The sequence below is a fragment of the Rattus norvegicus genome, chromosome 18, assembly GCF_021556685.1.
Source record: "Rattus norvegicus strain SHRSP/BbbUtx chromosome 18, alternate assembly SHRSP_T2T, whole genome shotgun sequence".
Lineage (NCBI taxonomy): Eukaryota > Metazoa > Chordata > Mammalia > Rodentia > Muridae > Rattus > Rattus norvegicus.
Window position 1 is genome coordinate 28599176 of NC_141551.1, and position 27208 is coordinate 28626383.

At 41.1% G+C, this 27208-nt stretch overlaps 1 long non-coding RNA gene across 1 annotated transcript in view; it reads left to right on the forward strand.

Moving 5' to 3' along the window:
* LOC147999737 (uncharacterized) overlaps nt 1–27208 on the forward strand; it is a 144997-nt gene that overhangs the window by 26288 nt on the left and 91501 nt on the right. The window lies entirely within an intron of this gene.

Sequence of the window (27208 nt, forward strand, 5' to 3'; positions counted from 1 at the left end):
AACAGATTGGGAAAAGATCTTTACCAATCCTACAACTGATAGAGGGCTTATATCCAAAATATAGAAAGAACTCAAGAAGTTAGACCGCATGGAGACAAATAACCCTATTAAAAAATGGGGTTCAAAGGGGCCACAAGGAGTAACTGCAGCCTGAGACCAGAGGTAAGACCAACTTTTCTGCTCCAAGTGACCTGCCTGGTGGACTCAGGACACATGCCCACAGAAACAGCTGAAGACCAGTAGACAGGAATGACTACATGCCTGAAAGAAAAACACTCTGTCCCCATAACTGGCTGAAAGAAAACAGGAAAACAGGTCTACAGCACTCCTGACACACAGGCTTATAGGACAGTCTAGCCACTGTCAGAAATAGCAGAACAAAGTAACACTAGAGATAATCTGATGGCGAGAGGCAAGCGCAGGAACCCAAGCAACAGAAACCAAGACTACATGGCATCATCGGAGCCCAATTCTCCCACGAAAGCAAACACGGAATATCCAAACACACCAGAAAAGCTAGATCTAGTTTCAAAATCATATTTGATCATGATGCTGGAGGACTTCAAGAAAGACATAAAGAACTCCCTTAGAGAACAAGTAGAAGCCTACAGAGAGGAATCGCAAAAATCCCTGAAAGAATTCCAGGAAAACACAATCAAACAGTTGAAGGAATTAAAAATGGAAATAGAAGCAATCAAGAAAGAACACATGGAAACAACCCTGGACATAGAAAATCAAAAGAAAAGACAAGGAGCTGTAGATACAAGCTTCACCAACAGAATACAAGAGATGGAAGAGAGAATCTCGGGAGCAGAAGATTCCATAGAAATCATTGACTCAACTGTCAAAGATAATGTAAAGCAGAAAAAGCTACTGGTCCAAAACATACAGGAAATCCAGGACTCAATGAGAAGATCAAACCTAAGGATAATAGGTATAGAAGAGAGTGAAGACTCCCAGCTCAAAGGACCAGTAAATATCTTCAACAAAATCATAGAAGAAAACTTCCCTAACCTAAAAAAAGAGATACCCATAGGCATACAAGAAGCCTACAGAACTCCAAATAGATTGGACCAGAAAAGAAACACCTCCCGTCACATAATTGTCAAAACACCAAACGCACAAAATAAAGAAAGAATATTAAAAGCAGTAAGGGAAAAAGGTCAAGTAACATATAAAGGCAGACCTATCAGAATCACACCAGACTTCTCGCCAGAAACTATGAAGGCCAGAAGATCCTGGACAGATGTCATACAGACCCTAAGAGAACACAAATGCCAGCCCAGGTTACTGTATCCTGCAAAACTCTCAATTAACATAGATGGAGAAACCAAGATATTCCATGACAAACCCAAATTCACACAATATCTTTCTACAAATCCAGCACTACAAAGGATAATAAAGGGTAAAGCCCAACATAAGGAGGCAAGCTATACCCTAGAAGAAGCAAGAAACTAATCATCCTGGCAACAAAACAAAGAGAAGAAAAGCACACAACCATAACCTCACATCCAAATATAAATATAACAGGAAGCAATAATCACTATTCCTTAATATCTCTCAACATCAATGGCCTCAACTCCCCAATAAAAAGAAATAGATTAACAAACTGGATACGCAATGAGGACCCTGCATTCTGCTGCCTACAGGAAACACACCTCAGAGACAAAGACAGACACTACCTCAGAGTGAAAGGCTGGAAAACAACTTTCCAAGCAAATGGTCAGAAGAAGCAAGCTGGAGTAGCCATTGTAATATCAAATAAAATCAATTTTCAATTAAAAGTCATCAAAAAAGTTAAGGAAGGACACTTCATATTCATGAAACGAAAAATCCACCAAGATGAACTCTCAATCCTCATCTTCGGTTGGTTTATATACAAGTGTGCAATTTCTAGGCTTGAAAGTAAAATGATCCTATCTGGTGCTGGATAGAGGAGCCTTATTTTTTATTATGGCGGCTTGCTATTTTTGTAACATGGTGATTTGGTTGAACACAATAAAGTACAGTAGTAACTGATCTCCCCTTCTTCCTGGATGAGTGAGGAGATGATTAAACGTTGATGTCAGCATCCTTGAGCATATTCAGATGAGCTTCTGCTTCTGTTGAAAAGGATGCTGTGTTTGATTGTGGTCCGAAGCTTTGAAGCACTACTTGGCATCTCCTTCCTTGGAGGTCTCACTGTTTAAACATAACAGATTTGATAGCTTGTTGGTAAGGTAAGGTCCAGCTTGTCTCCACTAGGTCATCTTCATGTGAATCTGGTGGTTATACGGTTTTGTTCTAGGGATATTTCATTTTTTTAATAACGGTCTTAGCTGACATTCATGGAGAGAATGAATCCTTAGAACTGTGCCACTAGTGAAAGGAAATCCTGTCTAGTGTATGTTTCTTTACAAAGCTGTGTCACACCATCCTTTGGGCCCTCTGCTGGAAAAGTAGAATCAAGTCTCAAATAATGCCTTTTAAATTGTATCCTCTAGTATTATAGATGTAGGACAGTACTGTATCATACCTCTGTGGATGTAAAATAGCTTGTACCTGCTGTATGATACGTAGTAGTGACCATGCTTTATCAGAGCTGTTTTTAATGATGTTGCTCAGAATGTTTTCTTTCCAGATGATGATTGAGAAGCTAATTTAAAAAAAAATGGTGCCAGGTACCACAAGAGTAACAGAACTGTGCTGTTTTCTCGGGTTTTGTTTTTTTACTTTTTTTTTTTTAATGGAGTGTGCTGGATGTCTCTACAGTTTTGTTCAGATGACTGCAGAACCTGGAAAAGCTGTTGCTGCTGTTGATGCATAACACACTGCTATTATTGGTCTTTTTATATAAATATAAATATATATATATACAGATAAAAAAAAAAACCGAGGCAGAAGGAACACCCATTCAGAGCCTGCCCCACATGTGGCCCATACATATACAGCCACCCAATTAAACAAGATGGATGAAGCAAAGAAGTGCAGGTCGACAGGAACCGGATGTAGATCTCTCCTCAGCAAATACAGAGGTGAATGCCAGCAGCAAACCACTGAACTGAGAACAGGACCCCTGTTGAAGGAATCAGAGAAAGGACTGGAAGAGCTTGAAGGGGCTTGAGACCCCATATGAACAACAATGCCAAGCAACCAGAGCTTCCAGGGACTAAGCCACTACCCAAAGACTATTCATGGACTGACCCTGGATTCTAACCTCATAGGTAGCAATGAATAGCCTAGTAAGAGCACCAGTGGAAGGGGAAGCCCTTGGTCCTGCTACGACTGAACACCCAGGGAACGTGATTGTTGGGGGGAGGGCGATAATGGAGGGAGGATGGAGAGGGAAACACCCATATAGAAGGGGAGTGGGAGGGGCTAGGGGGATGTTGGTTCAGAAACCAAGAAAGGGAAAACATTCGAAATGTAAATAAGAAATACTCAAGTTAATAATAAAAAAAAGAAATATAATACATATAAAAAGAAAAGAAGTAACTGAGAGTAGTTAACAGACAACAATCCAATTAATTTATATAGTTTTCAAAAACATCAGAAATCCACCGAATGTGATATTTAATGTTATTTATGCATTTGTTGAGACATATCTGCTCTTAACAGCTTCCCATTTGTGGATTCAAAGAAGCAGCTGAGCATCTCTACCTCCAGCTAAGATTGTATATTGTGGTTACGTGGCTACTAGGTGGAAATTGCCTATTTCTCTTACAGACCTGTACTGTTCCTGAAAGGACACAAGTTACAGTTTGGGACAGCTTAGTTCCGCTGAAACAGAATAAACTAGTCCTTAATAATTTCTGTGTTTCAATGTCTGTCAGATATTTTGGACCAGAAGGCTAAAGAATGATGCTTCAACTTCTTGACATACTGGAACTGTATAGGTAGGCAGCCATCTTTACAATTTGTCTTAGTTCTGGAAGCTGTGTTAGGCTTCCTATATTTTCAGATAATATTGGTCATTCTTGGATTTCTGATGGAGTTGAAAGACTAGTTATAGTCTCATAGCCAACCTGGGCTATTTAGCATGAGATGATATATTAAAAAGATAGTTTTCAGATAGTATACAAGTTAACCAGGACATAACAAATAGATTTTAAGCCTTTCTTAAGTTAGAATAGAGTGTTTTATTTAATTGACAAAAATGATGGACTGGTTGTTTTGTGTATTCGGTACATTGTAAATTACAGGATGATAATAGTTGTGCTCAGCTTATAACTAAAAAGTTATAAGAGAAAAGTTCTTTTTTAATTGGCAGAAACGGTGAAATGTGGCAGAACCTTCCTGTAATGAATAAAGATTTCTGGTGACCAATCACTGGGCAAGGAATAGGTAGGACTTCTGGGTCAGAGAAGTGAGGAGGCAGGAAAAAGTGACTTCTTTTTGAATGGGGAGAGCTTGAGGGACAACACGTAGCAAACAAGAGGCCCCCACTTTAGATGGTAGATCTGCCAGGATTTGCCACTGGATGATTTAATTTAGAATGACTTACGAATTAGAATGATAGTTGTGCCCAGTGACTGAATTATCTGTTGATTCTAAAATAAGATTGGGTGGTGTTTTCCTTCACTTGGGGACTCAACTGAATTCCAGAGAAAGGCACAGTGGCAGGGCACCCCAGCCAACCACAGGAATTTGGATGTGTGGGGCTGGTGTGGCAGTGACCTATTATGGGAACTTAGCTAGTTAGGGGGAAAGATTTTGGAGCTCCATGTCAGAGATTCTTTGTGAGATGAGAACAGGCCAGGGTTGGGGATTTAGCTCAGTGGTAGAGTGCTTGCCTAGGAAGTGCAAGGCCCTGGGTTCGGTCCCTAGCTCCGGAAAAAAAAAAAAAGGTGCATCACCATGCCTAGTTCAGAAACATTTAAGGTTGGGGATTTGGCTCAGTGGTAGAGCACTTGCCTAGCAATCGCAAGGCCCTGGGTTCGGTCCCTAGCTCCGAAAAAAAAAAAGTAAAGAGAACAGGCCAGTGCCTTGCCAGTGCTAGTGTGGATTGCTTTTTTAGTATTTCCCACTACATGGCACTACAGTGGGCTGGGTCCTCCTATACCAATTAACAAGTAAAACATCTCACAGATGTGAGCATAGATTAATATGATCTAAGCAATTGCATAGTTGAGGGTCTCTTTTCCCAGGTGAGTCTATGTTTGTGTCACGTTGACAGCTGATGACAAGACTTCATTTATGTAAATATCCATTACATCTGATTTATATTCTTGTCTTTCTCTACCACCCTGGTACTGAAGATTAAATTAGGACTTCACACATGCTAGAAAGTAATCTACCACTGAACCATATTTCCATTGATTTTAATTTTCCTTGTTCATTAGTGAATAGGTGTAGGGAGCGGCGCAGCAAAACAAAGATGGCGCCGACAGCCAGCCCCATCTGAATGTAAACAACTTACCGCGCATGCGCAGGCTTGTCCCCTCGTCAGGACAGCTGTATGATCCGGCGCTCTCTTGTGGTGAAAAATAGTACTGTGCATGCGCGGGTTTTGCACCTGGTGTCAGTTGGCCGGTAATATGCTAATGAGGGGGGCGGTACCATGCTGGTGGGGTGATTCGTTCTCCGCCAATCCCTGTAGGACAAGTAGTGGGGTGATAGTGGGGTGATAGTGGGGTGACCCGTGCCCCACCAATCCCTGAGAGATTATTAGCATACTGTTGTGTATATAAGGCGAGCAAATTTGCCGCTCGTGGTCCCCGTGTCAACAATGAAGGTGTCCTGCAGTAAAGCTGTTGAGAAGAATCCAACCGTGTTGCGTCTTCCTTGCCGGCCGAGGTGGGCGTGACAAGTGGTGGCCCTATACGGGGACCTGAGGACATCCTCATGGATTTCAGAACCCTTCAGCTCCAGGATGGCGACGTCGGAAAGTTCCCGGTAACGACGATAAAGTTTGCTGGAGGTAAGCAGAGATGATGAAAGCCTTGGTATAGAGGCCGAAAGGTTTGTAAACTACGGCAATGTTGTTTCCAATGGATCCTTTGTGGGTAAGGCTTGTAATTTTGTTTTTTTTTTTTCTTTGTGTGGGAAGCCATTAGAGCAGTTAGGACAGGTCAGAGGGTCCTTGCAGAGCAACAAGAAAGTATGTCGGAGGGAGAAAAGTTCTGGAAAGAAAAAAAGAAAAGAAAAGGAGATAAAAGGAACAGAGAGAAGGCAGAGATAAAAAAAGAGGATAATAAGGACCAGGAAACAAATAAGATATATTCTTCTTTAAAAGCCTTGACCTTAGAAATGTCAGACAATCTAGAAAGCATCACGGACAGCTTAGAGAAAGTGAAACTAAAGGTAGAACCATCGGGTCCCGGGCCTCCCACAGAGCAACAAAAGGAAGCGCAGGACTCGACCTCAGTTCCACCACCAGACTCGTATTGACCCCTCGAATGGGAACTCAGGTGGTGGATACAGATTTTAAAGGCCGCAGTAAGCAGAATTCAGAAGGATTGCAGAAATTGAAAGCATGTACAAAGATAAAGATTTGGGGTAGTGGTAGTGGTCAAAAGGGGACAAGGTAATAATGGTAAAATGTTTTTGTGTATGTGTTCTTTTAGAGTTATGTTAAAATCTAGAGAAGCAAAGTCGATTCTCATAGATGCTTTTAGTCTTTGGACCCTGACTAGAGACAGTTTAGGCAGGATGTCTGGGTCCCTTTGGTGGAACACCATCTAGTTCTTTTCCTCTGTGTCTATTGTCTGTCCTTGGTGCACCAAGCTGTCCATGTATGTCAATTTATGTCTGGGTTTTGCTTCTCGTTGTTTGAATGTTTTGTGTTTCATGTTTAAAAGAAAAGGTTAAAATTTTAAATGCTGGTTGATTCACCCATTGATGTAGCTTTAACTCCTTTCAAGAAAGGAACAAATAAATAAAAAGTTTCAATTGGCTTTTGGAGCCTGCATCTGTAGCTAGAAGCCTAAGTCGGCTGGGCAAGCTCCCCAGGGGGCTGGCTAAATGTTTATACTAGCTGCCCTAGAAGCGGCCTATGCAAAAGTGGTTAAGGTGCTTGAAAACAATCAATTGTTCATAGCACTTGAAAAGGTTCAAATGGGCCAAATGGGGGAATATCTAGGAACTAAAATCACTCCTCATAGTATTTCCCCTCAGAAAATTGAATTACGAAAAGATCATTTAAAAACATTAAATGACTTTCAAAAATTACTAGGAAGCATAAATTGGATTCAACCCTATATTAAAATGCCCAATGTAGATTTACAACCACTTTATGAGATCCTGAAAGGGGATTCTCAGCTTACTTCACCCCGTGTTTTAACCAAGGAAGCACGATTATCCTTGAGGAAAGTAGAAGAAAGATTAGAAAAGGCAATGCTTAGAAGGTACAAGGAAAAGGAAGATCTGCTTTTGTGTATACTGAGAACCTTTCATCAGCCTACAGGAGTGCTACGGCAACAAGGTCCACTTCTTTGGATTTATCCCCATATTTCTCCTAATAAGACCCTTGAATATTACCCTTCTGCTGTTGCACAGCTTGCTGTGTTAGGCGTTAAATCTTGCATTCAGCATTTTGGTATTTTACCCAAGAAAATTATTATACCATATACAACTGCTCAGATAGAAACATTGTGTGCCTTGATAGATGATTGGGCCATATTACACTGTAGTTTTGATGGAGAGTTTTGACAATCACTGTCCTTTTTTTTTTTCTTTTTTTTTTTTTATTAACTTGAGTATTTTTTATATACATTTCGAGTGTTATTCCCTTTCCCGGTTTCCGGGCAAACATCCCCCTCCCCCCTCCCCTTCCTTATGGGTGTTCCCCTCCCAACCCTCCCCCCATTGCTGCCCTCCCCCCATAGACTAGTTCACTGGGGGTTCAGTCTTAGCAGGACCCAGGGCTTCCCCTTCCACTGGTGCTCTTACTAGGATATTCATTGCTACCTATGTGGTCAGAGTCCAGGGTCAGTCCATGTATAGTCTTTAGGTAGTGGCTTAGTCCCTGGAAGCTCTGGTTGCTTGGCATTGTTGTACTTTTGGGGTCTCGGGCCCCTTCAAGCTCTTCCAGTTCTTTCTCTGATTCCTTCAATAGGGGACCTATTCTCAGTTCAGTGGTTTGCTGCTGGCATTCGCCTCTATATTTGCTGTATTCTGGCTGTGTCTCTCAGGAGCGATCTACATCCGGCTCCTGTCGGTCTGCACTTCTTTGCTTCATCCATCTTGTCTAATTGGGTGGCTGTATATGTATGGGCCACATGTGGGGCAGGCTCTGAATGGGTGTTCCTTCAGTCTCTGTTTTAATCTTTGCCTCTCCCTTCCCTGCTAAGGGTATTCTTTTTCCTCATTTAAAGAAGGAGTGAAGCATTCACATTTTGATCATCTGTCTTGAGTTTCGTTTGTTCTAGGGATCTAGGGTAATTCAAGCATTTGGGCTAATAGCCACTTATCAATGAGTGCATACCATGTATGTCTTTCTGTGATTGGGTTAGCTCACTCAGGATGATATTTTCCAGTTCCAACCATTTGCCTACGAATTTCATAAACTCGTTGTTTTTGATAGCTGAGTAATATTCCATTGTGTAGATGTACCACATTTTCTGTATCCATTCCTCTGTTGAAGGGCATCTGGGTTCTTTCCATTTTCTGGCTATTATAAATAAGGCTGCAATGAACATAGTGGAGCACGTGTCTCTTTTATATGTTGAGGCATCTTTTGGGTATATGCCCAAGAGAGGTATAGCTGGATCCTCAGGCAGTTCAATGTCCAATTTTCTGAGGAACCTCCAGACTGATTTCCAGAATGGTTTTACCAGTCTGCAATCCCACCAACAATGGAGGAGTGTTCCTCTTTCTCCACATCCTCGCCAGCATCTGCTGTCACCTGAGTTTTTGATCTTAGCCAATCGCACTGGTGTGAGGTGAAATCTCAGGGTTGTTTTGATTTGCATTTCCCTTATGACTAAAGATGTTGAACATTTCTTTAGGTGTTTCTCAGCCATTCGGCATTCCTCAGCTGTGAATTCTTTGTTTAGCTCTGAACCCCATTTTTTTAATAGGGTTATTTGTTTCCCTGCGGTCTAACTTCTTGAGTTCTTTGTATATTTTGGATATAAGGCCTCTATCTGTTGTAGGATTGGTAAAGATCTTTTCCCAATCTGTTGGTTGCCGTTTTGTCCTAACCACAGTGTCCTTTGCCTTACAGAAGCTTTGCAGTTTTATGAGATCCCATTTGTCGATTCTTGATCTTAGAGCATAAGCCATTGGTGTTTTGTTCAGGAAATTTTTTCCAGTGCCCATGTGTTCCAGATGCTTCCCTAGTTTTTCTTCTATTAGTTTGAGTGTGTCTGCTTTGATGTGGAGGTCCTTGATCCACTTGGACTTAAGCTTTGTACAGGGTGATAAGCATGGATCGATCTGCATTCTTCTACATGTTGCCCTCCAGTTGAACCAGCACCATTTGCTGAAAATGCTATCTTTTTTCCATTGGATGGTTTTGGCTCCTTTGTCAAAAATCAAGTGACCATAGGTGTGTGGGTTCATTTCTGGGTCTTCAATTCTATTCCATTGGTCTATCTGTCTGTCTCTGTACCAATACCATGCAGTTTTTATCACTATTGCTCTGTAATACTGCTTGAGTTCAGGGATAGTGATTCCCCCTGAAGTCCTTTTATTGTTGAGGATAGTTTTAGCTATCCTGGGTTTTTTGTTATTCCAGATGAATTTGCAAATTGTTCTGTCTAACTCTTTGAAGAATTGGATTGGTATTTTGATGGTGATTGCATTGAATCTGTATATCGCTTTTGGTAAAATGGCCATTTTTACTATATTAATCCTGCCAATCCACGAGCATGGGAGATCTTTCCATCTTCTGAGGTCTTCTTCAATTTCTTTCCTCAGTGTCTTGAAGTTCTTATTGTACAGATCTTTTACTTGCTTGGTTAAAGTCACACCGAGGTACTTTATATTATTTGGGTCTATTATGAAGGGTGTCGTTTCCCTAATTTCTTTCTCGGCTTGTTTCTCTTTTGTATAGAGGAAGGCAACTGATTTATTTGAGTTAATTTTATACCCAGCCACTTTGCTGAAGTTGTTTATCAGCTTTAGTAGTTCTCTGGTGGAACTTTTGGGATCACTTAAATATACTATCATGTCATCTGCAAATAGTGATATTTTGACTTCTTCTTTTCCGATCTGTATCCCCTTGATCTCCTTTTGTTGTCTGATTGCTCTGGCTTCAAGAACTATATTGAATAAGTAGGGAGAGAGTGGGCAGCCTTGTCTAGTCCCTGATTTTAGTGGGATTGCTTCAAGTTTCTCTCCACTTAGTTTAATGTTAGCAACTGGTTTGCTGTATATGGCTTTTACTATGTTTAGGTATGGGCCTTGAATTCCTATTCTTTCCAGGACTTTTATCATGAAGGGGTGTTGAATTTTGTCAAATGCTTTCTCAGCATCTAATGAAATGATCATGTGGTTCTGTTCTTTCAGTTTGTTTATATAATGGATCACATTGATGGTTTTCCGTATATTAAACCATCCCTGCATGCCTGGGATGAAGCCTACTTGATCATGGTGGATGATTGTTTTGATGTGCTCTTGAATTCGGTTTGCCAGAATTTTATTGAGTATTTTTGCGTCGATATTCATAAGGGAAATTGGTCTGAAGTTCTCTTTCTTTGTTGTGTCTTTGTGTGGTTTAGGTATAAGAGTAATTGTGGCTTCGTAGAAGGAATTCGGTAGGGCTCCATCTGTTTCAATTTTGTGGAATAGTTTGGATAATATTGGTATGAGGTCTTCTATGAAGGTTTGATAGAATTCTACACTAAACCCGTCTGGACCTGGGCTCTTTTTGGTTGGGAGACCTTTAATGACTGCTTCTATTTCCTTAGGAGTTATGGGGTTGTTTAACTGGTTTATCTGTTCCTGATTTAACTTCGATACCTGGTATCTGTCTAGGAAATTGTCCATTTCCTGAAGATTTTCAAATTTTGTTGAATATAGGTTTTTATAGTAAGATCTGATGATTTTTTGAATTTCCTCCGAATCTGTAGTTATGTCTCCCTTTTCATTTCTGATTTTGTTAATTTGGACACACTCTCTGTGTCCTCTCGTTAGTCTGGCTAAGGGTTTATCTATCTTGTTGATTTTCTCAAAGAACCAACTTTTGGTTCTGTTGATTCTTTCTATGGTCCTTTTTGTTTCTACTTGGTTGATTTCAGCTCTGAGTTTGATTATTTCCTGCCTTCTACTCCTCCTGGGTGTATTTGCTTCTTTTTGTTCTAGAGCTTTTAGGTGTGCTGTCAAGCTGCTGACATATGCTCTTTCCTGTTTCTTTCTGCAGGCACTCAGCGCTATGAGTTTTCCTCTTAGCACAGCTTTCATTGTGTCCCATAAGTTTGAGTATGTTGTATCTTCATTTTCATTAAATTCTAAAAAGTTTTTAATTTCTTTCTTTATTTCTTCCTTGACCAGGTTATCATTGAGTAGAGCATTGTTCAATTTCCACGTATATGTGGGCATTTTTCCCTTATTGTTATTGAAGACCAGTTTTAGGCCGTGGTGGTCCGATAGCACGCATGGGATTATTTCTATCTTTCTGTACCTGTTGAGGCCCGTTTTTTGACCAATTATATGGTCAATTTTGGAGAAAGTACCATGAGGAGCTGAGAAGAAGGTATATCCTTTTGCTTTAGGATAGAATGTTCTATAAATATCCGTTAAGTCCATTTGGCTCATGACTTCTCTTAGTCTGTCTACATCACTGTTTAATTTCTGTTTCCATGATCTGTCCATTGATGAGAGTGGGGTGTTGAAATCTCCCACTATTATTGTGTGAGGTGCAATGTGTGTTTTGAGCTTTAGTAAGGTTTCTTTTACGTATGTAGGTGCCCTTGTATTTGGGGCATAGATATTTAGGATTGAGAGTTCATCTCGGTTGATTTTTCCTTTGATGAATATGAAGTGTCCTTCCTTATCTTTTTTGATGACTTTTAGTTGGAAATTGATTTTATTTGATATTAGAATGGCTACTCCAGCTTGCTTCTTCTGACCATTTGCTTGGAAAGTTGTTTTCCAGCCTTTCACTCTGAGGTAGTGTCTGTCTTTGTCTCTGAGGTGTGTTTCCTGTAGGCAGCAGAATGCAGGGTCCTCGTTGCGTATCCAGTTTGTTAATCTATGTCTTTTTATTGGGGAGTTGAGGCCATTGATATTGAGAGATATTAAGGAATAGTGATTATTGCTTCCCGTTATATTCATATTTGGATGTGAGGCTATGTTTGTGTGCTTTCATTCTCTTTGTTTTGTTGCCAAGACGATTAGTTTCTTGCTTCTTCTAGGGTATAGCTTGCCTCCTTATGTTGGGCTTTACCATTTATTATCCTTTGTAGTGCTGGATTTGTAGAAAGATATTGTGTAAATTTGGTTTTGTCATGGAATATCTTGGTTTCTCCATCAATGTTAATTGAGAGTTTTGCTGGATACAGTAACCTGGGCTGGCATTTGTGTTCTCTTAGGGTCTGTATGACATCAGTCCAGGATCTTCTGGCCTTCATAGTTTCTGGCGAGAAGTCTGGTGTGATTCTGATAGGTCTGCCTTTATATGTTACTTAACCTTTTTCCCTTACTGCTTTTAATATTCTTTCTTTATTTTGTGCGTTTGGTGTTTTGACAATTATGTGACGGGAGGTGTTTCTTTTCTGGTCCAATCTATTTGGAGTTCTGTAGGCTTCTTGTATGTCTATGGGTATCTCTTTTTTTAGGTTAGGGAAGTTTTCTTCTATGATTTTGTTGAAGATATTTACTGGTCCTTTGAGCTGGGAGTCTTCACTCTCTTCTATACCTATTATCCTTAGGTTTGATCTTCTCATTGAGTCCTGGATTTCCTGTATGTTTTGGACCAGTAGCTTTTTCCGCTTTACATTATCTTTGACAGTTGAGTCAACGATTTCTATGGAATCTTCTGCTCCTGAGATTCTCTCTTCCATCTCTTGTATTCTGTTGGTGAAGCTTGTATCTACAGCTCCTTGTCTCTTCTTTTGGTTTTCTATATCCAGGGTTGTTTCCACGTGTTCTTTCTTGATTGCTTCTATTTCCATTTTTAATTCCTTCAACTGTTTGATTGTGTTTTCCTGGAATTCTTTCAGGGATTTTTGTGATTCCTCTCTGTAGGCTTTTACTTGTTTATTAATGTTTTCCTGTGCTTCCCTAAGTGTGTTCATGTCTTTCTTGAAGTCCTCCAGCATCATGATCAAATATGATTTTGAAACTAGATCTTGATTTTCTGGTGTGTTTGGATATTCCATGTTTGTTTTGGTGGGAGAATTGGGCTCCGATGATGGCATGTAGTCTTGGTTTCTGTTGCTTGGGTTCCTGCGCTTGCCTCTCGCCATCAGATTATCTCTAGTGTTACTTTGTTCTGCTATTTCTGACAGTGGCTAGACTGTCCTATAAGCCTGTGTGTCAGGAGTGCTGTAGACCTGTTTTCCTCTCTTTCAGTCAGTTATGGGGACAGAGTGTTCTGCTTTCGGGCGTGTAGTTTTTCCTCTCTACAGGTCTTCAGCTGTTCCTGTGGGCCTGTGTCTTGAGTTCACCAGGCAGCTTTCTTGCAGCAGAAAATTTGGTCTTACCTGTGGTCCCGAGGCTCAGGTTTGCTCGTGGGGTGCTGCCCAGGGGCTCTCTGCAGCGGCAGCAATCAGGAAGACCTGTGCCGCCCCTTCCGGGAGCTTCAGTGCACCAGGGTTCCAGATGGTCTTTGGCTTTTTCCTCTGGCGTCCGAGATGTGTGTGCAGGGAGCAGTCTCTTCTGGTTTCCCAGGCTTGTCTGCCTCTCTGAAGGTTTAGCTCTCCCTCCCACGGGATTTGGGTGCAGAGAACTGTTTATCCGGTCTGTTTCCTTCAGGGTCCGGCGGTGTCTCTGGCAGGGGTCCTGCCGCTCCCCCACGGGAGCCCAGAGGCCTTATACAGTTTCCTCTTGGGCCAGGGATGTGGGCAGGGGTGAGCAGTGTTGGTGGTCTCTTCCGCTTTGCAGCCTCAGGAGTGCCCACCTGACCAGGCGGTTGGGTCTCTCTCTCACCGGGTCTGGGAGCAGAGAGCTGCTGCGGGCCGGGATCCGCGGGTGTGGGACTTCCGACAATCACTATCCTTAAGGATCCGTTGCTACAATTTTTTACTGAACACCCAGTGATCTTTCCTAATATCACTGCCTCAGAGCCTTTGTCTGGAGCATTAGATATTTATACAGATGGCTCCAAAACAGGTGTAGGTGCCTATATGGTTGATTCTCAAGAACCAGTATTAATTCAATATAGTCCAGGCACCCCCCAAATTACAGAATGTAAAATTGTACTGGAAGTTTTCAAAAGATTTCATGATTCTTTTAATTTAATTTCTGACTCTGCTTATGTAGTTAATGCGGTGCGCTCACTTGAAATTGCAGGGCCAATTCGGTCAACTAGTACTGTATGTCAAATTCTTTTAGAATTACAAAATTTGATTTGGGCCAGAAAAAATAAATTTTTCATACAACATATTCGAGCCCATACTAATTTGCCTGGTCCCATGACCAGTAATAACGCCCTGGTGGATACTAGTACTCATAGAGAGTTTATTTTTCATGCTGCTTTGGTTGATCTCGCTAGAGAATTTCATCAAAAGTTTCATGTTCCTGCCTTTACTCTTCAACAAAAATTTAAAATCTCTAGAGCTGTAGCTCATGATGTGGTGTTATGTTGCCAAAATTGTGTTCAATTTCACCACCCTCCTCATGTGGGGATTAACCCTCGTGGTCTGATCCCGCTAAAACTTTGGCTGATGGATGTCACACACATATCTCAATTTGGAAATTTAAAATATGCTCATGTTTTTGTTGATACCTGTTCCGGTATTATACATGCTACTCTGATGACTGGTGAAAAGGCTCGTAATGCCATTAGCCATTGCTTAGAGGCATGGGCAGCCTGGGGGAAAGCCTGATAGTCTCAAGACAGACAACAGGCCTGCCTACACTGCAAAGTCCTTTCAGGCATTTTGCCAGACAATGCAGGTCAAACATACTACAGGATTGCCATACAATCCCCAAGGTCAAGGAATTGTGGAAAGAGTACATCGTACCTTAAAAGAGCTTATACAAAAACAAAAAGAGGGAATTGCCAGTGGCCAAACACCAAAAGGACAACTTTCTTTAGCTCTTTTTACTCTAAATTTCTTAATTTTGGATGTACATGGCTGCTCTGCTGCAGATCGCCATGCTGCTACTACACCTATAACTAATGCAGAAGTAAAGTGGAAGGATGTCTTAACTGATAAATGGCGTGGCCCAGATCCCGTGATTTCGAGATCTAGGGGAGCGATTTGTGTTTTTCCGCAGAATCAAGAAAATCCAATTTGGGTACCTGAGCGTTTGACTTGAAAATTGCCTTCTGCTCTTCCTGAAGACGAGACTACGAACCCTACTATTACTACTGGGAATGGTAATACAGGTTAATTCGCTCACCCTGTGGGCTATTGCCAGTTCATAGCAATTCTACTGTTTTGCCAACCTTTTTCTTTCAGTGGGTGCTGTCCAATGAGCAAGGGGCATATACATCCCTGACCCCCTTTGTTAGGTTGATGGGTGAGAACTTCGTGCTGTATAATGTTTCAGCTACCAGAAAAAATGATACCAGGTTGACCAATATTCAATATAATAACCTCTTGGCAAATAATACTGCCACTAGTACTTCAGTATGTGTTAGATCACCTTTTTTCTTTCTGATAAGCACTAATGTAAGCAGTGGTGCTTTAAATTGTAATAGCTCTGATGTAGTCTGCTATTTAGCTGGATGCTGGGATGGCACCAATGACACTGCAGTGATGGTTAAAATTCCCTCCTTTGTGCCAATCCCAGTGGAGGCAAACCCAGATAGCTTTCCTATTCTTAATTTGCTGAGAGCCAAAAGAGATTTTGGAATCACGGCAGTCATAATTTCAGCCATTGTGCTGTCTGCTGCCGCAGCTCCACAGCTGCAATCGCTATGACCAATCAAATACAGACGACTGAAACTGTCAGATTGTAGAAAGAACTGCAGTGGCGCTAGAGATACAAGAAGAATTTAATACCCATTTGGCATCTGGCCTTCTATTAGCCAATCAAAGGATAGATTTGGTTCAAGAACAAATTGAAGCACTGTATCATATGACACAGCTGTCTTGCGTTTCCTCCCTTAGAGGTTTATGCATTACTCCTTTGCGAGCTAACTTTTCTCAGCATTCTCAACAGAGCAAAGAAATCTTGAATTATCTGAAAGGAAACTGGTCCATGAAAGCAGAGCCACTATCAAGACAGTTGCTGATGCAGATTGCTGTCCTCAACAGCACTAGGCTGGACCCCATCACAGTTGAAGATTTTACCTCATGGATTACCAATGCTTTCTCCCTTTTTAAGGAGTGGGCGGGTGCCTGGGGAGCTATTGTCCTCCTGGGATGCTGAGTAGGTCTCTGGCTTATTGGCCATTCAAAAAGAGAACATGCGGTTGTTTACCAGGCTATGACTGCTATAGAACATGGTGCTTCTCCCAATATATGGCTGGCCTCTTTGAAAGATCAAGAGTTCGCCCTAGATAATTTTTGTCACAGTCATGTGGAGTCATTGTATCCAGGGACGGGCAATTTTCCTCGAGCTTGGACCAACCCAAGACACGGGGCCCGGTGGCGATAGGGTAACCCATCGACGGGTAAGTCTGAGTCATCGTCAGGAATGACCTAAGACAGGAGCAATGACAAGATTGACGTGACACCCAGATCTAGACCAGTCATTTTATTAAACAAACAAGGGGGAGATGTAGGGAGCGGTTGCGTCTTCCTTGCCGGCCGAGGTGGGCGTGACAAATAGGATTTCTTAAGCATTGATAAAAATCACATATCTATAAACCAAGTATGATGGTGTACTTCTATAATTTCAGCATTGAGGAGACTGAGGCTATACTGGGCCTCATAGCAAGTTCTAGGACAGCCTGGGCTATATAGCAAAACCTTGTTTCAAAAATGACACTTACGTCCTTAGAGTCTCAGAATGAAAATATAGAAACATGCCTAAAAAAGAATGCTTGGAGAAATAATGGCTGCATACTTTCTAACTTTAATAAGGCATATAAGTTTACAGATACAAAAAGGATAAATCAAAAGAAATTGATGCTAAACTTCTGAAAACTAAGACCAGGAAATATTTCCTGCAAGTAGTGAAACAGAAAGATAGCATACACAAAGGAAAAACCAGAATGTCAGTGGACTTCCCCATCAGTTGGTAAAAGAAAAGAGCCATCAGCCTGGATGCTGTGTAGCTGCAACGTAGCAAAGAATAAAGGTCAAAGAAGGAGACCCTCAAGTTAAAGACAACTTGCTGCCAAAAGACCTACCCCCAAGAGAATGGCTAGAAATGCTCTCCAAACAAGTGACAAACACATGAATAGATGAATGAAAGCAAACAACAGTTTTGACAAACCAGAGACTCAAGCCTGAGGTCTCGCACATTGGGTAGGCACCAGTGAGCCATGTCTCCTGCTCAATTAAGATTTCTGCTTGTGCATCTGCTACATATGTGTGGAGGGCCTAGGTTCAGCCCACACTTGGTCTTTGGTTGGTGGTTCAGTCTTTGGAAGCTCCCAAGGATCCATGTTAGTTGACTTTGTTGATCTTCTCGTGGCATCCATATTTTCTTTGAGTCCCTCAATCCTTCCCCTAACTCTTCCATAAGACTTCTCAAGCTCTATCTAATGTTTGGCTGTGGGTCTCTGCATCTGTTTCAGTTAGCTGCTTGGTGGAGCTCTCAGACAACAGGTATGCTTGGCTCTTGTTTGCAAGCATACAGAGTAACATTAATAGTGTTAGGGATTGGTGTTTGCCCATGGGATGGGCCAGTCATTGAGCCATTCCCTCAGTCTCTGCTCCATCTTTGTTCCTGCACATCTTGTAGGCAGGACACATTTTGGGTCAAAGCAGCAAACTTCTGACTGGGTTAAAAATGTTTAAAATTGTGCTTTATCTAAAGAGCAAGAAGACTGTGTATGAATATTCATAGATATAAATAATTTAAAATTGATAAATTTAAAGAAATAAATCACATAAAGATGAAAGGCACAGTAATGCATAGGTTTTGGACTTTGTATAATGCCATTTTGAATGTTTTAAAGATAGAAACAAATCAGAAGATAAATGACCTAGCTGAAACTGACACATTACCAATTATGATTACTATCACATTAGTAATCCTTATTTTAATCCTGATAGCCAAGATGGATTCTAATGCCTTCTAAAAAGGCCTTAGATATACAAATAGGGAGAAAAATGAAAGATGAAGACAAACCTTAGAAGTAAAGTTAGAAAAATTTATAAATAAAATTGAGGAGGTTACTAAGATAGGAAGAAAGGAAATAAGGCTAGAACCTACTATACCACCATACAATCAAAATCAAGAAAGTCAGACAATGGTTGTTAGAAAAACCAACTGTAGCTTATCCTGTTAATGTGCAATAGATGCCAGCAGATGTTGGGCACCCCCAGGGATTTGAAGAATATGGCTGTCACCCTATAGATATACTAGTTTTAAAACAATATAAAGAAAATGTTATCAGCTATTGAATACATTCACCGTTAATGAACCAGATATTAAATTTTTGGGTGATTAAAAATAAAATAATCCCCCAATACTGGAAAGATATGACAAGAGCAATATAGGAACCTGGTCCATAGTTACAATAGCATTCAGGTAGAGGGAAGGGGCTAGGGAGATAGGATAGAGAAATAGGACCATAGGTATTAATATTTCTCAAGATCATCTACTAAGTGAAGGTCCATATGCATGTTGAATATGACCCAGAAACTTTGGCATAATGTGGCATGGTAGCATCTAAGTGCTCAGGAAAAAGGAAAAAACTTGAACCATTTAGTCAGATTATGTAAGGTCCAAAAGAAACATACACTGACTTTTTTGTCTTTTACTTTAGCTTTAGCTAGGAGGGTATCAGATCCACAAACTAGGGAAGCACTAGTTGAATCTTTAGCTTCTAATGCAGAATCAATCTCTCTTTCTCTCTTTCTCTCTCTCTCTCTCTCTCTCTCTCTCTCTCTCTCTCTCCCCCCTCTCTCCCTAGGGGTTGGAAGTTTATTCCAAATTAAACAAAATATAAGTGTAATTGAATAGGGCCTGAAGGAAAAGTAGGAAAATTAAGGCCATATGTGACTGGCATAGACATTTATTTATAGAGATATTTTTGCAACAATGGGTGGTGTGAATTACCATTCTTCCAGCTTCAGGGACAAGCCATAAAATAAGAGCTATGAGGAAAGTATTACAAGATTTTATCAAGAACAGTCACAGAGGTCCACATTGTCCATAAGCAGGACACAGCAGAGGCTGGCTCTCCTACTTTATCTGGAGGAAGACACTGCTGATGGGATACCAGCCACCTTGCCACTAAGGTAGTTGATTGACCAGCCTATTTAGATAGAAGAGTGGCCTGTGGCAAAGAAAAAATTTCAAGCACTAGAACAGTCAGTCCAAGAACAGGTTCAACATATAGAAGAGTACACCAGCTCCTGGAATTCTCCCGTATTTGTCATTAAAAGGAAATATGGCAAATGGAGTGTATTGACAGATCTGAGAGCAACTAATCAAATTATTCTGTCAATGGGTTCTTTACATTCTGGAATCCTATTGCTTTCATTATTATCTAAGGTGTGGCCTATTATAGTGATTGATTTAAAAGACTGCTTTGTCACAAACCCTTTACAAGAACAAGATGCCCACATCTAACCACTGTATGTACCTAAGTGAAGGGTCTTTTTTTTCAGAGCTGGGGACCGAACCCAGGGCCTTGCGCTTGCTAAGCGCTCTACCACTGAGCTAAATCCCCAACTCCTAAGTGAAGGGTCTTACCACAAGGAATGTTGAATAGTTCTACCTTATGTCAATATTTTGTACAACAGCCTTTAGAAATAATTTATAAACAGTTTCCTCAATCCATAATTTGCCATTAGACAGATGATATTTTCTGGTTTATTCAAATACAAATACCTTAGAAAAAATGTTTGATGAAGTAAAGATAATCTTGTTGGGGATTACAAATTGCTCCTGAAAAAATACAAAGAGGAGATTTCTTTAAATTATCTAGGACAAGAAGCACATAAGGGGGGGTGGGGATTTAGCTCAGTGGTAGAGCGCTTACCTAGGAAGCGCAAGGCCCTGGGTTCAGTCCCCAGCTCCGAAAAAAAGAACCAAAAAAAAAAAAAAAGAAGCACATAAGGATAATTTGGATCCACAGATGGCCTGTATTTTTTTTTTTTTATTAACTTGAGTATTTCTTATATACATTTCGAGTGTTATTCCCTTTCCCGGTTTCCGGGCAAACATCCCCCTCCCCCCTCCCCTTCCTTATGGGTGTTCCCCTCCCAACCCTCCCCCCATTGCTGCCCTCCCCCCATAGACTAGTTCACTGGGGGTTCAGTCTTAGCAGGACCCAGGGCTTCCCCTTCCACTGGTGCTCTTACTAGGATATTCATTGCTACCTATGTGGTCAGAGTCCAGGGTCAGTCCATGTATAGTCTTTAGGTAGTGGCTTAGTCCCTGGAAGCTCTGGTTGCTTGGCATTGTTGTACTTTTGGGGTCTCGGGCCCCTTCAAGCTCTTCCAGTTCTTTCTCTGATTCCTTCAATAGGGGACCTATTCTCAGTTCAGTGGTTTGCTGCTGGCATTCGCCTCTATATTTGCTGTATGCTGGCTGTGTCTCTCAGGAGCGATCTACATCCGGCTCCTGTCGGTCTGCACTTCTTTGCTTCATCCATCTTGTCTAATTGGGTGGCTGTATATGTATGGGCCACATGTGGGGCAGGCTCTGAATGGGTGTTCCTTCAGTCTCTGTTTTAATCTTTGCCTCTCCTTTCCCTGCTAAGGGTATTCTTTTTCCTCATTTAAAGAAGGAGTGAAGCATTCACATTTTGATCATCTGTCTTGAGTTTCGTTTGTTCTAGGGATCTAGGGTAATTCAAGCATTTGGGCTAATAGCCACTTATCAATGAGTGCATACCATGTATGTCTTTCTGTGATTGGGTTAGCTCACTCAGGATGATATTTTCCAGTTCCAACCATTTGCCTACGAATTTCATAAACTCGTTGTTTTTGATAGCTGAGTAATATTCCATTGTGTAGATGTACCACATTTTCTGTATCCATTCCTCTGTTGAAGGGCATCTGGGTTCTTTCCATTTTCTGGCTATTATAAATAAGGCTGCGATGAACATAGTGGAGCACGTGTCTCTTTTATATGTTGAGGCATCTTTTGGGTATATGCCCAAGAGAGGTATAGCTGGATCCTCAGGCAGTTCAATGTCCAATTTTCTGAGGAACCTCCAGACTGATTTCCAGAATGGTTTTACCAGTCTGCAATCCCACCAACAATGGAGGAGTGTTCCTCTTTCTCCACATCCTCGCCAGCATCTGCTGTCACCTGAGTTTTTGATCTTAGCCAATCGCACTGGTGTGAGGTGAAATCTCAGGGTTGTTTTGATTTGCATTTCCCTTATGACTAAAGATGTTGAACATTTCTTTAGGTGTTTCTCAGCCATTCGGCATTCCTCAGCTGTGAATTCTTTGTTTAGCTCTGAACCCCATTTTTTAATAGGGTTATTTGTTTCCCTGCGGTCTAACTTCTTGAGTTCTTTGTATATTTTGGATATAAGGCCTCTATCTGTTGTAGGATTGGTAAAGATCTTTTCCCAATCTGTTGGTTGCCATTTTGTCCTAACCACAGTGTCCTTTGCCTTACAGAAGCTTTGCAGTTTTATGAGATCCCATTTGTCGATTCTTGATCTTAGAGCATAAGCCATTGGTGTTTTGTTCAGGAAATTTTTTCCAGTGCCCATGTGTTCCAGATGCTTCCCTAGTTTTTCTTCTATTAGTTTGAGTGTGTCTGCTTTGATGTGGAGGTCCTTGATCCACTTGGACTTAAGCTTTGTACAGGGTGATAAGCATGGATCGATCTGCATTCTTCTACATGTTGCCCTCCAGTTGAACCAGCACCATTTGCTGAAAATGCTATCTTTTTTCCATTGGATGGTTTTGGCTCCTTTGTCAAAAATCAAGTGACCATAGGTGTGTGGGTTCATTTCTGGGTCTTCAATTCTATTCCATTGGTCTATCTGTCTGTCTCTGTACCAATACCATGCAGTTTTTATCACTATTGCTCTGTAATACTGCTTGAGTTCAGGGATAGTGATTCCCCCTGAAGTCCTTTTATTGTTGAGGATAGCTTTAGCTATCCTGGGTTTTTTGTTATTCCAGATGAATTTGCAAATTGTTCTGTCTAACTCTTTGAAGAATTGGATTGGTATTTTGATGGGGATTGCATTGAATCTGTAGATTGCTTTTGGTAAAATGGCCATTTTTACTATATTAATCCTGCCAATCCACGAGCATGGGAGATCTTTCCATCTTCTGAGGTCTTCTTCAATTTCTTTCCTCAGTGTCTTGAAGTTCTTATTGTACAGATCTTTTACTTGCTTGGTTAAAGTCACACCGAGGTACTTTATATTATTTGGGTCTATTATGAAGGGTGTCGTTTCCCTAATTTCTTTCTCGGCTTGCTTCTCTTTTGTATAGAGGAAGGCAACTGATTTATTTGAGTTAATTTTATACCCAGCCACTTTGCTGAAGTTGTTTATCAGCTTTAGTAGTTCTCTGGTGGAACTTTTGGGATCACTTAAATATACTATCATGTCATCTGCAAATAGTGATATTTTGACTTCTTCTTTTCCGATCTGTATCCCCTTGATCTCCTTTTGTTGTCTGATTGCTCTGGCTAGAACTTCAAGAACTATATTGAATAAGTAGGGAGAGAGTGGGCAGCCTTGTCTAGTCCCTGATTTTAGTGGGATTGCTTCAAGTTTCTCTCCACTTAGTTTAATGTTAGCAACTGGTTTGCTGTATATGGCTTTTACTATGTTTAGGTATGGGCCTTGAATTCCTATTCTTTCCAGGACTTTTATCATGAAGGGGTGTTGAATTTTGTCAAATGCTTTCTCAGCATCTAATGAAATGATCATGTGGTTCTGTTCTTTCAGTTTGTTTATATAATGGATCACATTGATGGTTTTCCGTATATTAAACCATCCCTGCATGCCTGGGATGAAGCCTACTTGATCATGGTGGATGATTGTTTTGATGTGCTCTTGAATTCGGTTTGCCAGAATTTTATTGAGTATTTTTGCGTCGATATTCATAAGGGAAATTGGTCTGAAGTTCTCTTTCTTTGTTGTGTCTTTGTGTGGTTTAGGTATAAGAGTAATTGTGGCTTCGTAGAAGGAATTCGGTAGGGCTCCATCTGTTTCAATTTTGTGGAATAGTTTGGATAATATTGGTATGAGGTCTTCTATGAAGGTTTGATAGAATTCTGCACTAAACCCGTCTGGACCTGGGCTCTTTTTGGTTGGGAGACCTTTAATGACTGCTTCTATTTCCTTAGGAGTTATGGGGTTGTTTAACTGGTTTATCTGTTCCTGATTTAACTTCGATACCTGGTATCTGTCTAGGAAATTGTCCATTTCCTGAAGATTTTCAAATTTTGTTGAATATAGGTTTTTATAGTAAGATCTGATGATTTTTTGAATTTCCTCCGAATCTGTAGTTATGTCTCCCTTTTCATTTCTGATTTTGTTAATTTGGACACACTCTCTGTGTCCTCTCGTTAGTCTGGCTAAGGGTTTATCTATCTTGTTGATTTTCTCAAAGAACCAACTTTTGGTTCTGTTGATTCTTTCTATGGTCCTTTTTGTTTCTACTTGGTTGATTTCAGCTCTGAGTTTGATTATTTCCTGCCTTCTACTCCTCCTGGGTGTATTTGCTTCTTTTTGTTCTAGAGCTTTTAGGTGTGCTGTCAAGCTGCTGACATATGCTCTTTCCTGTTTCTTTCTGCAGGCACTCAGCGCTATGAGTTTTCCTCTTAGCACAGCTTTCATTGTGTCCCATAAGTTTGAGTATGTTGTATCTTCATTTTCATTAAATTCTAAAAAGTTTTTAATTTCTTTCTTTATTTCTTCCTTGACCAGGTTATCATTGAGTAGAGCATTGTTCAATTTCCACGTATATGTGGGCATTTTTCCCTTATTGTTATTGAAGACCAGTTTTAGGCCGTGGTGGTCCGATAGCACGCATGGGATTATTTCTATCTTTCTGTACCTGTTGAGGCCCGTTTTTTGACCAATTATATGGTCAATTTTGGAGAAAGTACCATGAGGAGCTGAGAAGAAGGTATATCCTTTTGCTTTAGGATAGAATGTTCTATAAATATCCGTTAAGTCCATTTGGCTCATGACTTCTCTTAGTCTGTCTACATCACTGTTTAATTTCTGTTTCCATGATCTGTCCATTGATGAGAGTGGGGTGTTGAAATCTCCCACTATTATTGTGTGAGGTGCAATGTGTGTTTTGAGCTTTAGTAAGGTTTCTTTTACGTATGTAGGTGCCCTTGTATTTGGGGCATAGATATTTAGGATTGAGAGTTCATCTCGGTTGATTTTTCCTTTGATGAATATGAAGTGTCCTTCCTTATCTTTTTTGATGACTTTTAGTTGGAAATTGATTTTATTTGATATTAGAATGGCTACTCCAGCTTGCTTCTTCTGACCATTTGCTTGGAAAGTTGTTTTCCAGCCTTTCACTCTGAGGTAGTGTCTGTCTTTGTCTCTGAGGTGTGTTTCCTGTAGGCAGCAGAATGCAGGGTCCTCGTTGCGTATCCAGTTTGTTAATCTATGTCTTTTTATTGGGGAGTTGAGGCCATTGATATTGAGAGATATTAAGGAATAGTGATTATTGCTTCCCGTTATATTCATATTTGGATGTGAGGCTATGTTTGTGTGCTTTCATTCTCTTTGTTTTGTTGCCAAGACGATTAGTTTCTTGCTTCTTCTAGGGTATAGCTTGCCTCCTTATGTTGGGCTTTACCATTTATTATCCTTTGTAGTGCTGGATTTGTAGAAAGATATTGTGTAAATTTGGTTTTGTCATGGAATATCTTGGTTTCTCCATCAATGTTAATTGAGAGTTTTGCTGGATACAGTAACCTGGGCTGGCATTTGTGTTCTCTTAGGGTCTGTATGACATCAGTCCAGGATCTTCTGGCCTTCATAGTTTCTGGCGAGAAGTCTGGTGTGATTCTGATAGGTCTCCCTTTATATGTTACTTGACCTTTTTCCCTTACTGCTTTTAATATTCTTTCTTTATTTTGTGCGTTTGGTGTTTTGACAATTATGTGACGGGAGGTGTTTCTTTTCTGGTCCAATCTATTTGGAGTTCTGTAGGCTTCTTGTATGTCTATGGGTATCTCTTTTTTTAGGTTAGGGAAGTTTTCTTCTATGATTTTGTTGAAGATATTTACTGGTCCTTTGAGCTGGGAGTCTTCACTCTCTTCTATACCTATTATCCTTAGGTTTGATCTTCTCATTGAGTCCTGGATTTCCTGTATGTTTTGGACCAGTAGCTTTTTCCGCTTTACATTATCTTTGACAGTTGAGTCAATGATTTCTATGGAATCTTCTGCTCCTGAGATTCTCTCTTCCATCTCTTGTATTCTGTTGGTGAAGCTTGTATCTACAGCTCCTTGTCTCTTCTTTTGGTTTTCTATATCCAGGGTTGTTTCCACGTGTTCTTTCTTGATTGCTTCTATTTCCATTTTTAATTCCTTCAACTGTTTGATTGTGTTTTCCTGGAATTCTTTCAGGGATTTTTGTGATTCCTCTCTGTAGGCTTTTACTTGTTTATTAATGTTTTCCTGTGCTTCCCTAAGTGTGTTCATGTCTTTCTTGAAGTCCTCCAGCATCATGATCAAATATGATTTTGAAACTAGATCTTGCTTTTCTGGTGTGTTTGGATATTCCATGTTTGTTTTGGTGGGAGAATTGGGCTCCGATGATGGCATGTAGTCTTGGTTTCTGTTGCTTGGGTTCCTGCGCTTGCCTCTCGCCATCAGATTATCTCTAGTGTTACTTTGTTCTGCTATTTCTGACAGTGGCTAGACTGTCCTATAAGCCTGTGTGTCAGGAGTGCTGTAGACCTGTTTTCCTCTCTTTCAGTCAGTTATGGGGACAGAGTGTTCTGCTTTCGGGCGTGTAGTTTTTCCTCTCTACAGGTCTTCAGCTGTTCCTGTGGGCCTGTGTCTTGAGTTCACCAGGCAGCTTTCTTGCAGCAGAAAATTTGGTCTTACCTGTGGTCCCGAGGCTCAGGTTTGCTCGTGGGGTGCTGCCCAGGGGCTCTCTGCAGCGGCAGCAATCAGGAAGACCTGTGCCGCCCCTTCCGGGAGCTTCAGTGCACCAGGGTTCCAGATGGTCTTTGGCTTTTTCCTCTGGCGTCCGAGATGTGTGTGCAGGGAGCAGTCTCTTCTGGTTTCCCAGGCTTGTCTGCCTCTCTGAAGGTTTAGCTCTCCCTCCCACGGGATTTGGGTGCAGAGAACTGTTTATCCGGTCTGTTTCCTTCAGGGTCCGGCGGTGTCTCTGGCAGGGGTCCTGCCGCTCCCCCACGGGAGCCCAGAGGCCTTATACAGTTTCCTCTTGGGCCAGGGATGTGGGCAGGGGTGAGCAGTGTTGGTGGTCTCTTCCGCTTTGCAGCCTCAGGAGTGCCCACCTGACCAGGCGGTTGGGTCTCTCTCTCACCGGGTCTGGGAGCAGAGAGCTGCTGCGGGCCGGGATCCGCGGGTGTGGGACTTCCGGTAAACACAGAACGTGCCCGGTCTTAGAGAAATTCTGCTTCCGTGTGTCCCAAGCTCACCAGGCAGCTTTCTTGCAGCAGAAAATTTGGTCTTACCTGTGGTCCCGAGGCTCAGGTTCGCTCGTGGGGTGCTGCCCAGGGGCTCTCTCCAGATGGCCTGTATTTTAGTGATTTTGCCTTTACTCACTCTTCCACAGGAATTCTTATGCAGAGAGGAGATTATGTCTTAGAATGGGTATTTTTAGCACACAAACAGAGTAAAAATAATTAAAGATTTAGGGACTGGAGAGATGGCTCAGCAGTTATGAGCACCGACTGCTTTTCCAGAGGTTCTGAGTTCAATTCCCAGCAACCACGTGGTGGCTCACAACCATCTGTAATGGGATCTGGTATGTCTGAAGACACCTACAGTGTACTCATATCCATAAAACAAATAAATAATTAAAAAATTAAAGACTTATAGAAAAGGTTTCTGAACTGATTCTGAACAGAAAAATGATACTTTGTCAATTAGCAGGAACAGATCCAGTAGAAATCATAGT